The sequence below is a fragment of the Papilio polytes genome, unplaced genomic scaffold, assembly GCF_000836215.1.
Source record: "Papilio polytes unplaced genomic scaffold, Ppol_1.0 DF822067.1, whole genome shotgun sequence".
Classification (NCBI taxonomy): Eukaryota; Metazoa; Arthropoda; class Insecta; order Lepidoptera; family Papilionidae; genus Papilio; species Papilio polytes.
Genome location: NW_013527137.1, coordinates 1716934 through 1732083, shown reverse-complemented (window position 1 = coordinate 1732083; position 15150 = coordinate 1716934). Strand labels below are relative to the sequence as shown.

Below are 15150 nucleotides of genomic sequence, written 5' to 3'. Positions count from 1 at the left end.
ACTCCCCGCGCCGGCTGGCATTATCCAATTTTCCAACACCGCTGATTCATCTAGAAATTACAGCTTCGCTATGATTTTTGCATGAACCAGTTACAGTTGGTACGTTTCTTCCCATCGCTTAAAACGTACAAGTTTTCTCATTGCACTGCAGTTACATTTAAAATAATACTTCTTTTTTCTTTATTTCCTATTCAAATTATAAATACGAGATAGTAGATTTCGTAATAAGCTTGGAATTATTGTAGTTAACCAAGTTATTAGTTATTTTAATAACCAGAAATTTCGTACAGATAGATTTTTTGCATTGTAACATGATGAAATCTGACACCAATTACAGTCCTGCAAGATTTCTCATAGAATGAATTTATCTTGGTGATACGAAAATAAAGAATGCTACACAGAATAACTCATAATCTATATCGGGTTAAGTGCAAATATTTTCTACAAGAACGTTGTAAATATAAGTTCTGTGATGAGATTGTCAAAGCATGGCAATAGTCCAAATAATCCATTTCTTTACTGTAATGAAGTACTAAGTAGAGACGACGTTGATAAGTGAAAAATATTAACAGAGTTTTGCTTTGGTCAAATATGAAACGGTAAATCGTCAGACCATTGGATGATTTTTTATTTATTATATTTAGTTGTTTTTTTTAATTTACTAATATTACCTTTAACGATTCGAACTAAGCTATAATAAAAAAAATGTTTAAAGTCATTAGAAACAGCCTGAATTGCAGTTTTAAAAATAAAACAGTATTAAAAACCTCTATAAACACTGCTAAATATGTTGCATGTTTAATTGCAATATATAAATAATAAATTCATGCAAACATAATTATGACTATCATAAATTCAAAAGTAAAATCAGACAGCAAGGGTTTTCCGCGAAGCATTTAATAAACCAATTTAAAATAAATTATCCTTCTTTCCTCTCACTACCTTAACATCTGTTCAATAACTTACGCTCGTGTAAGTAAAACATAAATTACATTAAATGAAACAAAACAAACGCGATGTCATAACAAATGCAGAATTACCTCGCAACAATTTTACTCTTTGTTATTTTGCAAAATATAGCGGCAAAGGAAATAAAATTGATCATTCCACAGACTGAAGCTTTTTCACTTCCTCGTCATTTGTTTTGTTTTTTTTAATATATTTAATTTCCACCATTTGTGCTTTAATTAGTAGTGCTGTAGTTTTTAGTAATATTACGAAGTCAATAAAAGATTTTTCTTATAAACTTTATTCTATTTTCAACAAGACATTCGTGTTGTCTTGTAAATATATCAGCATCATACGACTTGTGGATTGTCAATTTGTTTTGTTCCTATCATACCGGAGCTCTGTTTGACTTATACGAAAATAAACCGGTATCAGAGCGAGTCGGGGAACGGAATCTGTCTTCTCATACATGTCAGTCAATCACGGCCCCGGCCCCGGCGTCTATGATCTAGAGATGGGTTGCTGCCTGTTTTCTCTTCAACGAAATACGTAATGTTATTTTGCTTTCTAGAAATCGTTGATAAACTAGTTTAGCCTTGTCACTGAATTTATCATCACATTTAACGAAGAAAGACTGGTGGCTGAAAAAGGCGTCCAGACACCTTCCCAAATTATACTATTAGACTAGTTAAATAAAAAACGGTTAACGGTTCATCGTTTAGCAACGATATTTCAACAAACTAGTTTAAACTACACCCATCCCTGTGATCGTCTCGGTCATTGTTCGTATTTCATCCGCACTACTTCAATACAGTTCCGAGGAATTTCGGTATTCCTGATTGTTTGTTGATATTTCTCTCATAGTGAATTTCAAATAATAACAATAGGCGAGAATTTTTCAAATCGATGACGTGAATTCGTTGAAGATGTGAAGAAAATTAAAACAGTGTAGGATTTTTAAATTTAGTTTTTTTCGTGAAATATGTAATGCAATTAAAACTATCAGATACGGGATAATAAATTCCAAATCTGCCTACCCCATGTCTAGTTAATAACTAACGACAAATTTACATATAACATATTTAATAAACATTACCACTGGATGTTTACAAATCTTTTGATACGTTAAAAATTTTGCACAAAAACTATTCACAAGCACAATAACAGCAGATGTCACGACACTTGAAGCGCAGCTGTGATATGTTTCCATGACTTAACTTCAGACCTTTCAGAACTTCCAACCCAAAGTCCAATATCGAAAGCTTTTGCGAAGAGCTCATTAAATATGAAGGCAAAAGTTTAGTTAAAATGTAATTTTTAATTAAATTTAAAACACATGAAGCTCGAAATAGTGCGCAAAAATTTTAAGTTTTATTTTAGATCTTATTTTTAGTATTTCCTTTATGAAATACTAGCTTTCGCCCGCGACTTCGTCCGCGCGGAATTAAAAAACCAACAATGGAAGTACACATAGGCTTATGTGTTCTTTCAGACTATCCTCTACATCTATACAAAATTTCATTGAAATCTGTTCAGGCTACAAACTCTAACAAACATCCATCCATCCATCCATCTAAACTTTCGCATTTATAATATTAGTATGATAAATTAAACTGGGACTTTTAAAAGAGATTATATTATTTTAATTAGTGAAAACATTAAGTTTCGAAGTTCTCTTGGTCATAGTTATTCATTGTCCTTGCGTTAATCTAATATTGATGTTTTCTTGTCATGTCGGCAATGCCACGATTGGTGAGAGCAACGCGTAATACATAAGAAATGAAGATCTCTGACTACGAATACTAATTTGTCTCAGATTTGAACATATTTATGAAAATACAGAATTATGTTATTACTGTGTTTACCTCTTTCATAGCTGAAAGCATTTTCACTGTTTATGACTGACTACTCGTAAATTTAAAATTCAATCAATATTTACTACAGTAAAAAATATTTTGAATTGACCAACTATAGAATCATAAAACTAAAATCGCATTGTCATAACTATAGATTTTAAAACTTCTTCTAAATACGATATGAAGTCACTTTGAGGAAGATTCACAAGAAATTATTACGAAACTCGTAGCTTTTTGCTCCTTCCATGTTGTAGATCATCGTGTTTCTATTATTTTGATTTATTCCATCTTAATTGCCCATTACTATCACACTGCGTACGCTACGCATATAATTCACTAACACTAGCGTCTTCTGGGAACTAAAACACATTCATTTAACTAAGAAAGCTCCACAATTCAACGCGCGACGTTTCAGGAACCGCAACAGTGTAAACTAGGCCATCCTCTCTATATATTTATCGCGTTCTATCTCTTAGCGCCGTGCGATTATAGTGTTAACAATACACTTTTGTTTGCTGCATTCTATGGACGCCCATCTGCTCATTTTAATGCTTCCAGTTTGTCGCGACTGTTGGCGATATACGGGATAAAGTTTAAAACTATGGCAAAGTTAATTATATCTGTAAATGCATTTGAGAAGTTCAGTATTCATACTCTGCTTAGCAGAAAGGACTAATGTTTTGTAAATTTTATATTGTTGTTTTTTAACAGTTTAAAAAAGTACCTATAAGTTGCTTACCTCTACATTGGGACAGCTTTTCTTAAAGTTCACGGAAGAGTCGTTGCAGAACTTATAATACTTTAAACACTTCACTTAAACTTTAAGTAATAATATTGATTTAACAGGTTTTATCTCGACTTTGAGGCCATCGGGATGTTCTGTAACAAAAACGAATATTTATGAACATTTAGATAGGTAACATTTTTTAACTTTAGAATTTAAAGGTTAGTTTACTTGCGATTTAGATTTATTCTCCACAAATAGGCTACATTGTATAAACTTTTTTATATCTTAATTCAGTTTTAAATCATTAATTGTTCATCATCATCATCAAAAATATGTTACTTTTAAAGCAGAACAACGACTTAATGAGTTATGAAAGATTCCGTCTTGTTTTACAATTTGCTGACACCAAAAGTATAGGAGCTCTGAACGGAATCTTAGAGACTTAAGACACGGCCGGATAATCCTCCTCAAAATGAAATATTAAGAAACGGAATATTAAATGTAAAAGAGGAACTTTTCCGTCACGTACTTTTCTTTCTTTGCATTTTACTTTTAATACTTGTAAGCGCAACTTTCGCTTATTTTTCTTTGTATTTTACTTTTAATATTTGCAATTTTTAATTTTCTTTTATTCGCTCTAAGGATGGATTTAATACTTTTAAGTAGTCTAGAAATAAGACGTATAAAACAGACTTTTCTAGTAGCTTGTGAAGCTGTGGTTAATATTTATGATTTAGTTGTGTATTTAAATAACTTTTTCTACCAAAGAAGTGTAGAAATACGATTCTATAAAACGTATAAGTTTTGGAATTACGTGATTTCTACTAAAGTTAAATGATCGTCTTTTGTTTTATTTCCACCTAAGATAGAGTGACCACAAGCAATTAGGATTGTGGACAATACTTTTAGGTTATATTATAACTTGAATTAAGAATTGCTTAAGGCTTACCTTTCGCGGATCAAACTACTTTCAATAACATTTTAGGTACTTAATGTAATTGAATATCTGTATGAATTGTCGTTAAGAGATAAGCAGTTTCCAAACAACGCAATATAGCGGTACAATTGGCAAACGTATGCCGAAGCGATAACGGCCTTGTAAGCTTACAGAGCCAGTGACGCGCCAATGCTTTTAGTTATCAACTTTTGCATTAGCTACCCTGATTTTAGTTTATCTAATATGTTCGGTACTCGGAGATTTATCACTGCAATGCAAATATCTTTGCACTAGTTTCACCGCTGCTGAATTTCTGAATTATGAATCACTAGCGGGCGAAACTGCGACTCCGTCCGTATGGAATTAAAAAAAAACGAATGTACGAAGACTATGTGCTGTTTCAGACTATCCTTTATATCTATGCCAAATATCATCAAGATCCGTTTAGCCGTTTAGTCTACAAATTCATCCATGCGTCCATCTAAACTTACGACTTCATCATATTAGTTAGTAAGATTGTTTTACTTCAGTTTTTACGCGTTTATAACTATTTATCGGTAGTGGTAGGATAGAATTATTGTAGCACTAAGTAAATTCAATAAATCAAATAATTTCTTTCTTTTTTTGTTAAGAACAGTAACAGCAGTTCTAGTGGCTCTTCCCTTGGGTAGGCTCGAGCCTCATGTGTTTGTTGACTGCTTAATAATAACCATATAAAGTAAGTATACGATAAGCAATCAAAGTTTCGCACCAATGTTTACTGAATATTGCCTATTTCGTGACTTGAATAAACATATCTTGTGTTTAGCCGCTGGGAATGTTTCCGTGTCATTACACAGTGAGCGGTAACCGATCGCGTGCCGTCACTGACGCGATGACGGATGTTATTCGTGACGTGACGTTGACGTGACGTCGACGCAATCAAGTGAAAATGAACACCAACAGGCGTTATTTTGTTTTATGATCGGCTTGTTGAATGAAAATCCGAATTTTACTCATTAATCATTCCCTTGAAGGTTTTGATGTTTGACTTTCATTTCTGACTTCTAATAGATTTATTATTTGTTTGTAAGCCTGTACTGTGTGTTCCTTCTCCTAATCAAAAAGATTTCTTATTACAATACTAGCTTACACCCGCGTGGAATTAAAAAAAAATAGTCTATGTTTTATGCATTACATTTAAGCCAAATTTCAATTTATCGAAACTTTTGTATTTTTAATATTTAAGATAAATAATTAAACACGACTTTCAGGACACTATAAAATAAGTATTTAAACTATCCTGGGTTATTATAGTATTGCTAATTGCCATAAATTACATTTATTGTTTCACAAACAAGAAATTACAAAGAACGTCACTATGTTATACGCAGCCACATTTATTTTTACTAAAATAACTATGTAATTTACTCGTATAGCAAACAACTAATGTTACATTTTCCGTGAAACTTTTATTAAAATACTAACAAAATATTCACTAGTTTCGTTTACTGTGCAACTGACATATTTAATATCGTATATTCGTATGCCTGTGACCCAATTCCTGCACCTGATTTATGCCCGCTCTTGTTCTGGCAGACAATCATATTTGTACGAGACCAGATATATTGTGATATGGGATTATTGAACAACATATCTGTTCAACCCTGTGCATTATCTCTAACTCAATAATCTTGAATAAACACAATATCTAGGGTTGTCACCGTGAAGTATTTAGTTTTTAAATTTAAATTTAAAATAGTGATTTACAATATGATGAATACCCAAAATTATAAGTTGAGGGGTTACAAGTATGAAAGAGGTTTACGAGAAAAACAGTTTGGAAAACCTTGAAATAGTCTCAGTAAGACTGTTGTTACGGTGAAGGTAAATTTGGAATTGACTGAAAACTGCACTATTCGGTAACATAAAATAACTAAATCAGATTTATTTGTTTTGAAAGTGAATTCAATTTCAAGCCGTAAGATTATTGAAGATGTTAACGGCATAATTTTATCCACAATAAGGGACTGTCCCACCACTGGCTGATAAAGGATCAGATAGCTTAAAAATGACGTCACTATCAGAGAAGGGAACAAAATCCGATATTTCCATCACATCATTTACACGTTGCGTCGTTATCAGACAATTTACAATTAGGTGGGACAGGTAATAAGCAAAGTTTAAAAATAAATTGATTCAATTATTGATAACTACGTCGTAGTCTTTGACTCCAAAAATCAAACAAAAAAATGGGACCCACCTGCAAGCATTACCTTTCGGATAAAAAAATAATTATCAAAATCGGTCCACTAGCGGTGGAGTTATGCCGTAACACATATAACAAAAAACATACAGACGAATTAAGCACCTCCTTATTTTGGGAAGTCGGTCAAAATGAACACGCGGGTCTTAAATACTATCATAATATATTTAATTAAACTAAAAATTAATTGATAAATTGCTATTGACCTTTTTCACTTTGCAACTGTGTTTCAATTAAGCGTTTGAATAGCGTAGAAAGATAATTTTGAAGTGCATTGTAAAACGCGTTACAGCCCGGTGTTATATAAATAAAACATAAAAAATCGATTTTTAATCTACGTAGTCACTTATGGACTTTTGATGTTTGATATTAGTTTCTGCACATTTATATTTCAACGAGGATCACATTAGAATGGACAAAAATATATGTGTTATAGTAGCCCAAAGCTATTTTGCTTTAATTAATGATTTTTGGAAGCCTACTTTTATTCCCTTTTTTCACAATTTTCTTAATAGGAAAAGTGGAATTATCGGTGGAGAATACGCATAGCAAAGGGATATATCCTGTTTATGTGCGTCTTCTCTTCCGTCGATTGAGGGTAGACAACGCATCTATAGTTACGGACGTCTATGGACAGCAGACGCTTCGTCATTAAGGCGGATTCAGGTGGTTACTTGCTCGTTTGCCACCTTATAATATAACAAAAAAAGTTATGCAAAAACAGTATTACTGTTAATACATTTAAAGTTAAAAATCCGTAGAAACCTGAATCGCGTGTTAAGATAATCACACCAATCACCGTTCTCTCCATTTTTCCATTACAGCGGTTTTTCTCCTTTAAAAAGCAATGTACCAAGGACAATGAACACTGATAGGCAATATCTCACGCCCGGCCGCCGTGTACAGTAAAATTGGAAAATATATTCACTTAGAATCCTTGCGTGAGACTCCCATAATAGATCAATGTGAAGGTTTCCCGAACGCCCTTATTTGTACGATAAATGGAGTAGAAATAGGAAGGTTTAGACGTTTAGCTTTTATTGTACGACATTTTTGGTGTTCCGGTACGAGGATTTAATGGACGTAGCGATCCTTTACCCTATTGACAAAAATTGGACTTTTTAAATAAAAGTATAATCTTTGTTTTAAGATAAATATGTAAAATAAAAGGTTTATTACGAAATTAAATCGTAAATACTATTATTTTTGATATACTGCCCGCGGCTCAGTCGTTGGGGAATTAAAAAATGTAAAGGTCTGTTAAATTTCAATCAAATTCATTTAGCCGTTTTGGAGATACATACATAATAAACATCCATCCAACCATTCAAGCTTTCACATTTATTATATTAAGTATGACTTACTAAAATGTAAGCTTTTTAACCGAGGTTGCAAAAATTCGTTACATAATTGTGTTTAAACACGATTAAACTAAATAATCAAAATTTCATAATAAACTAATATTATAAATGCGAAAGATTAGATGGATGAATGGATGGATGTTGGTTAGAGTTTGTAGCCTAAACGGCTGAAGGGATCTAAATGCAATTTGGCATAGATGTAGAGGATAGTCTGAATTAGCACATAGGCAACTTGCTTTTGTTTTTTTTAAATCCGCGCGGACGGAGTCGCGGGCGAAAGCTAGTGCTGTCTATAAAGAAAAATCGTCTAAATTGTCAGAGAGATGTATTTACGATTTAATCCGAATTCGTTTTGTATTTGCGTGTCGATATTCGGACCCAAAACCCGCCGACCAAAAGACTTGGAAAACAATTTTCTTTTCAAAGTTATTTCCCTCTTTATTGAGTTTAGTAAACAAGAGATTGTTATCAGATTTCATTTGGATTCCACGGGAGCCTGGCCTTGGCTTACAAACTAATAACAAATATAAAGTAAGAAAGTTGTTGAGCTACAAAGCATGAAGATAAGCTTATATTCCCTTTATATTAAAAACACATTTAATTAGATAAAGTTTGTCTGATATCTTTAACTATGTTATTCATAAACCCTCACAAATTAATACACTTTATATAGTAAGTGTGTTTAAAAAATTTACTCGTCACGTTTGGGCACGAAGAAAGCATAGATTATTTATATTATAACTAAAGAGCCTTACCATAAAAAACTTAAATTTTTAAATCAAATACATCCAACCATATGACAACCATTTATACCCTGACTCTAGCATCCAGTGTAATAGTAAAGTACATAAGAAAGATGAAGATATTTTTATGAAACAAAACAATTTTTACGTCCATGATATCAATTCGATCGTCAGTCGATAGTCGTCAATCGTTTAAGTTAAAACACGTGGTAAACCAAACAGTGTCTAACGATGTTTGTGGGTTTTTTTTTTATTACAGTTAGAGTTTTCTCTAGAATGTAATTGAAAACTTTTCGAATGGTTTATGAAAATGAATATATCGATTTTTACGTTTCATATCGAGTATTCTGTTTATCCATTAACCCAATATACGGCAATACTATAAATCTGTTTAGAGCTATAACGCCGTACGTTTTAGTTGTTGGATAATAATACTTTGCGAATTTAATAAACAAATTTAATATTGGCATTATTCCGGGTCATGAACATATGAACAAGGTTTCCAGGTCAAGAGTTGGATAAAATTTGATACCGTTGGCTTTAAACGCCTCTGGTCAGGGACGAAATCCGGGTTTTATGTGGCGAGACATCAAAAGTGTGACATGCTTCATTTCTCACTAAGTCTCATGTTACTTTCTCATTAAATAAACCGTTCATTAAGACATTTCAATACGCATACGTATTTTGAGGTTAGGTACACGTTTTCCAGAACATTCGAGGCTATGTTAAGTCGCCTAAACGATACTTTTCTCTCAAATATGAGCAAACGCACTAAATTAAGCTGCAAACCGTAAAATGATTTAACACAGACGCAATATATTTAAAAAATCAACTAATAGACGCATAGAAAACAAATAATTTCACCCGAGGGAGTTTAGTTGATTAAGAATTTAAAATATCAGAATTATTTTTTGTTATTGCAATACGGATTTACTAAAATTGATTCATTTGTATCACAATCGTCGGGCTGTCGTTTGCCTTCGTGTAGCATAGTCACTTCAATTTGTTATACGTTGAAATTCACCTTTGAGATATCCATCACAACGCTTTGTGACACAATGTTCCTGTATCAAAGCTATATCCGGATATATCTAGTTACGTACTGTAGTAAAGATAAAGTATTTTGTATCAAGCATTTCATGACTTCACTTCTAGATATATTTTCTAGATTAAATAAAAAAAAGTGATTTATTTTAAAAATGTAATAGTAGGTAATAGGTTCATTTAAATTTAATTGAATTATTCTTTTGGGTTTGTAGAGTAAAGTCAAAGGTTGAAAGACGCTTTCTACGTTTTCTCAGAGTCAAATAGTTGTTCAAAGTTACTCTGAAAATTTTAAAAAATTAAAGTATATTTTTATTTTGAATAATATTTTAGATCTTTCAATGTAGCGATAATTCCAAAAAAGTTAACAACACGCGTGTTTCTTTCATCTAAATTTTGGAATGTAGAAAATATGAACCCATTATCTTGACTTCTTATGATTTTGACGTCAAGGTCGAGTGATTGAATCAAAATAAATAAATATTTTAATATGATTTTCTTTGATTACCAGCAGAATGTCTATAACGCAAAGAAAAAAGCCATACATTCTTGCAAAAAGAAAATTGAGACGTCACGAAATTTTTCGAATAAGTATTTATAAAGACATCCTGAGTGTGCTTCAAAGATTTCGAACTTCCCTACTTCACTTTCTTGGTATTTTTTTTACAAGAGATAGGCAAATTTTTGTGACGTATGGAATTTTCCGAAGTAACTTTATCACACACTAAAGGGCTTTTACTGTGAGAAAATGTGTTATAAAATTTGTAATAACAAAACACTGGCCGGAACGAAAACATTCACTTTTATGTTATGGATTGGGAACGTGTTCTACTTGCGCTTTTGTTCCTGCATAAAAAGTATATTTCTGTTTTTAATTATATCCGTTGTCTTTTGAATTGACCGTAATTTTTTTCGTAATCACCTGGCTCACACTACTAAAGCACACGAATGCAAAGGTAATTCACAGAAAAAAAACTTAAAAAGTGATGTGAAAAATCTGGTGGTTAGATATTAATGTACATAACCATTTATTCTATAATTTAAATTATTCTGAATGCTTAAGAAAATATTTCTATTAAGTTTCATTGACTGCAAAATCATAGATTTTATGGATCATCAAAGTATACCAAAGACAATGTAGAGCGTTCGCATACCTGAAACTAAACTATCGCGCAACTGTTTTATTCGCTTTGATACCTATGAGTTTATAAGGAAGTATGCATACTACTCGATTTTTAGTTGTGCAGCTAAACAGTTGCATTGGCTAAAAAACAATCGACAATCGCATTGTAGCGATAGCTTAGTAAAGGTGTGCGCCTTCTCTAAGGTTTTGCAACTACTTTTCAAATTAAGATTTTTGACTTGATTTCAAATTAGGAACCATTATAAGAGTATAAGGTACACAGATGCGAAGCTAATATAAATGTAAGATAACAAAAATAACTACGTGTAAGCTTTACACATTGCCAATCGTTTAAATAAAAACCTAACAGCATCGGAGCGTGTTGTTCTTGAATATCAATAAATAAGTCGATGCGTATCTCCCGACGGGTGTAGTCCGTCGGCTATACTCGTTCCCAATTGAGTTCTCAGAGTGAACTATCACTCATAATTTACCCACTAAAAGATTAAATTCTGCGCCAAGAACGAGATTACATTCCTTGAGTGTACAAACCAATTTGTGTGATACGTGTTCATTGTACAGATCTTGGATAGGGTTTTTTTTTATATATATAAACTCGTATACCAATCCATCAGAAACCCAACTGATTTGTGAGAGAGCTGGTTTGCACTAATTTGAAGTATTGGCTTTTATTATCCACAAAACAATTGGAATGTATTGACTTCGACAACTTGTTCCAAACTATTCTTCTTTAAATGCGACAACTAAACGACGTTAGGACCATTTGCAACATCATTTGGTGTTCCAGATTTGTTGCAAGCCTAGTACTTTTTTCAAACGCATTTAAATGTAGATTAATCGCATTATATGTTGTAAAGTTCAATGGTAGAATACAGATATACAAACGGTTTTAATAATTATTAACCCATAAATAATACATACGCTACGTATGAAAATATTTTGAAATTCATAAAACGGTTACAATGAAATGTGTAAACAAATACATTTTACCGCGAGCGCAATTGGTTTCGTTTACTTTTTGCATTGCAAATAATTCATGACGTGGTTTTGTGATTAACGTTACAAAAGTTAACCAGGAAATACCTAAAAAAATTTTAAACACTAAGTTGTATGATGTTTCACATTAAAATAACTATACAAATTAATATATTCAATCAATCAATGTGAAAATTAGTGTTTTTTTTTTAATACTTCCTTGTATATAAGCTTCTTAGTTGGTTTGTTCTGCCGTTTTGTATGAACAAATACTCGTAAGATCGGTATTTAATTTTAAAACAACATACAACATATTTCACGCCCGTAACCTAGTGGGGTAAGCAGATACTTTCATTTCATTTGGCTCGGTACTAACATGCCTATGGAAAATATGAAGTGAAAATAAAAAAAAATATTTCTTTCAACCTGATTGATATAGGTAGAGTTATCCTTTTTCTCTTAGCTATCATTTCAATGTTCAACTGCTTCCTTCTTCTACTGGAAAGTTTCCAAGCCTTTTTTCTTAAATAAAGGTGAAAGTTGACTCGTAGTTTTAAACGCTGCAGATATGCTAAGTTTTGAAATATATTGCACGTTTTTTTTAATTATTAGGAAATAATTTTAAGAATAAAGGCACATTCTTTATTACTACTACTATACTGCTTATAGTAACATCCTATGCCCATATTTCCTATTGTTTCGATGAAATACGACTAAATAGAAAGAGATTTGTGGCCTTTGCCATATCTAATCTTTACTTAGTTTTGGATCAGAGCCAAAGTCCAGATTAGCAGTGTCTTAAGAAGTAGTCCTTTGTGCCGGCACCGAGTTACAGAATACTTTAATAAGTTCGAGACCTCTCTGAATGATAAATTAATTTCTCAGCATTAATATTGACATCTGCTTGGGTTTCGCTTTGTGTGAGACAAATGTAAGCCCTTCTTTATAATACGGTTTACACTTTGAATAAATTTATTGTTCGTTTTAAAATTAAATTACTTAATCGCCTTATATTCTTAATCTTTTTGAAATAGATGATACTAGCGTATTTTAATTTTCTCAAGTGATTATAATTGTTTATAATCTATTTTTTGATTGAACATTTCGAGTTTTCTCTGGACTTAAATGATGTAGAGTAAGAAATAGGCATATAAATTATTACGAAGGTTACATAAACGTGGAATGCAACAAGTAAAGCTCGCCTCCACCCCGTGTCTTCACGAAATTAAAATTTTCCTTATATACTTAAAAATGTTTTAAAACACGCTTTTAGTAATTAGTACTTAAAATAAATAAATTTAACTCATACATCCGATGTTATATTTAACAGTTTCTCTTTTTATTTAACTTAAAACACAGATTAAAAAGATTATGAATAAAAGTATTTAATAAAAAATTTAAAAATAAAATTCTATTACTTTTCATTACCCATGCAACTGGAGAGTAAAAACAATTTCCAAAAATTCAAAATCAAGCTTACCTTTTCATTAAAAAAATAACTCTTCAGCACAAGAAAAATCCAGATATAATTTTTAAAACACAACAAAATAAGTTCGCAAAATCGGGGCACAGGGTAATACTGTTCACTTATTCACTAGATGGTTTTCGCGTGACAGCACAAATAGACGTCCGACTGAGCCGACGTCCGCGACAGCACTGCTCCCGGATTCCCGCCCAGCCCACCCTATCCCTACCTGTTACAGGTACGGTGGCCACATTCAGACATAAGTAGCTCATATTGATGGACAAATCGAATTGATTTCCGTACCCGACTTATGTCCGCTCTTTTATTTCGCGACCTTATTAGCGAGCTTTTAATGAGCTTTTATTGCAACTTTAAATTACCAGAAAAGATTCAGCAGCTTACTAATATTATAAATGAGAAAGTTTAGATGAATGGATGGATATTTACTAGAGCTTCTAACCTAAACGGCTGAACCGGTCTCAATGAAATTTGTCATAGATGTAGTAGTTCGTTTGAAAGTCACATATACTTAGGTTTTTTATTTTAATTTCACGCGGACGGACTTGCGGGCGACAGCTATTATGAATAAAAATAGTTTGTTTCGATTTATTCATAATAACTCGATTTAAAGGACTGAATACTTACATTTGTAGTCAAAAGAGGTATCCAGTAAACAGATTCCATTAAAGAAGGGGCAAACTAGCAGTGGGAAACGAGGTGACCATAGATGCCTATGGACATCCGCAATACCAAAGGAACTGCATATGCATTGCACAATAGTCGTATTTTCCTGTTTTAATTTATCTTAAAAACAATGAAAAAAATATTATTTGTAAAAAAGACTCTTAAAAGAAAATACATTTATTTTTCCTAGCTATTTCTTTAACGGAGGTAAAATCACGCCTTTTTCTATGCTATGCAAAGGATTCCAAATTAAATTCCAGCGCGGCACAAGGTGAACGCTTTCTTACATAGGACGAATTACTGCATAGTTTTCTTTTAATATTTGGAATTTGTTACATTCCTCTTGCTTTATTCGAAATCACTGCATAAATTATTAAACTTAATTAGATGTTGTTCCCGATTATTCCCGCGTGAAATTAATGCTTCTATCATAGCCTATGTTGCTCACAGATGAATTACCTTTCTAAAGGTAAAAGAATTTTTTAAAATCGGCCCAATAGTTTCTGAGTTTTTTCAATTCATACAAAAATACAAATCTTTCCTCTTTATAACATTAATATAAATAGAGATAACCATCTATTAATTTTAAAGCTTTTAAAACTTGATATCGCGTAGGTTGTTTTGATAAAGCTTGTTATAACGTAGTTAATCTCTGAAGTTTATTCTGCTAACAAATTGTTCATGACAGCCTTGTCAATATCACACTATGCTTTGAGTTTCAAAAGCTATGCGAAGTCACATTGATTAGACAGCCTATCCATTCGCTCATTTTAGTTTGTCGTTACCATAGATATTCAAATATATAGAGGAGACAAAGTTGACACTAAAAACAGTTCTCAGTAACGCTATTGATAGACCCTCGATACCACGTTTAAATCTTTATATTTTATTTTGCAATACTGTTTGGTTAATTTTATAATAAAAGACGGATTATACATTTTGTAAAATGTTTTAATACATGGACACGAGGTGGCGAATTAAACTTGACAACTGATATAGTACCTTTCAGACAAAGTAACGG

The 15150-nt window shown here is 32.1% G+C and overlaps 1 protein-coding gene across 1 annotated transcript in view; it reads right to left on the bottom strand.

The window, feature by feature from the left end:
* Nucleotides 1-13618, bottom strand: part of LOC106106823 (voltage-dependent T-type calcium channel subunit alpha-1G-like) — a 74718-nt gene extending 61100 nt beyond the window's left edge. Inside the window, exons 1-2 of the mRNA XM_013287482.1 lie at nucleotides 13461-13618; nucleotides 3544-3683 (exon numbers count right to left, since the gene is read on the bottom strand). The gene's annotated coding sequence lies outside the window, so the exon portion shown is untranslated. The remainder of the gene's footprint in view (nucleotides 1-3543; nucleotides 3684-13460) is intronic.
* Between the last annotated feature and the right edge of the window lie 1532 nt (nucleotides 13619-15150).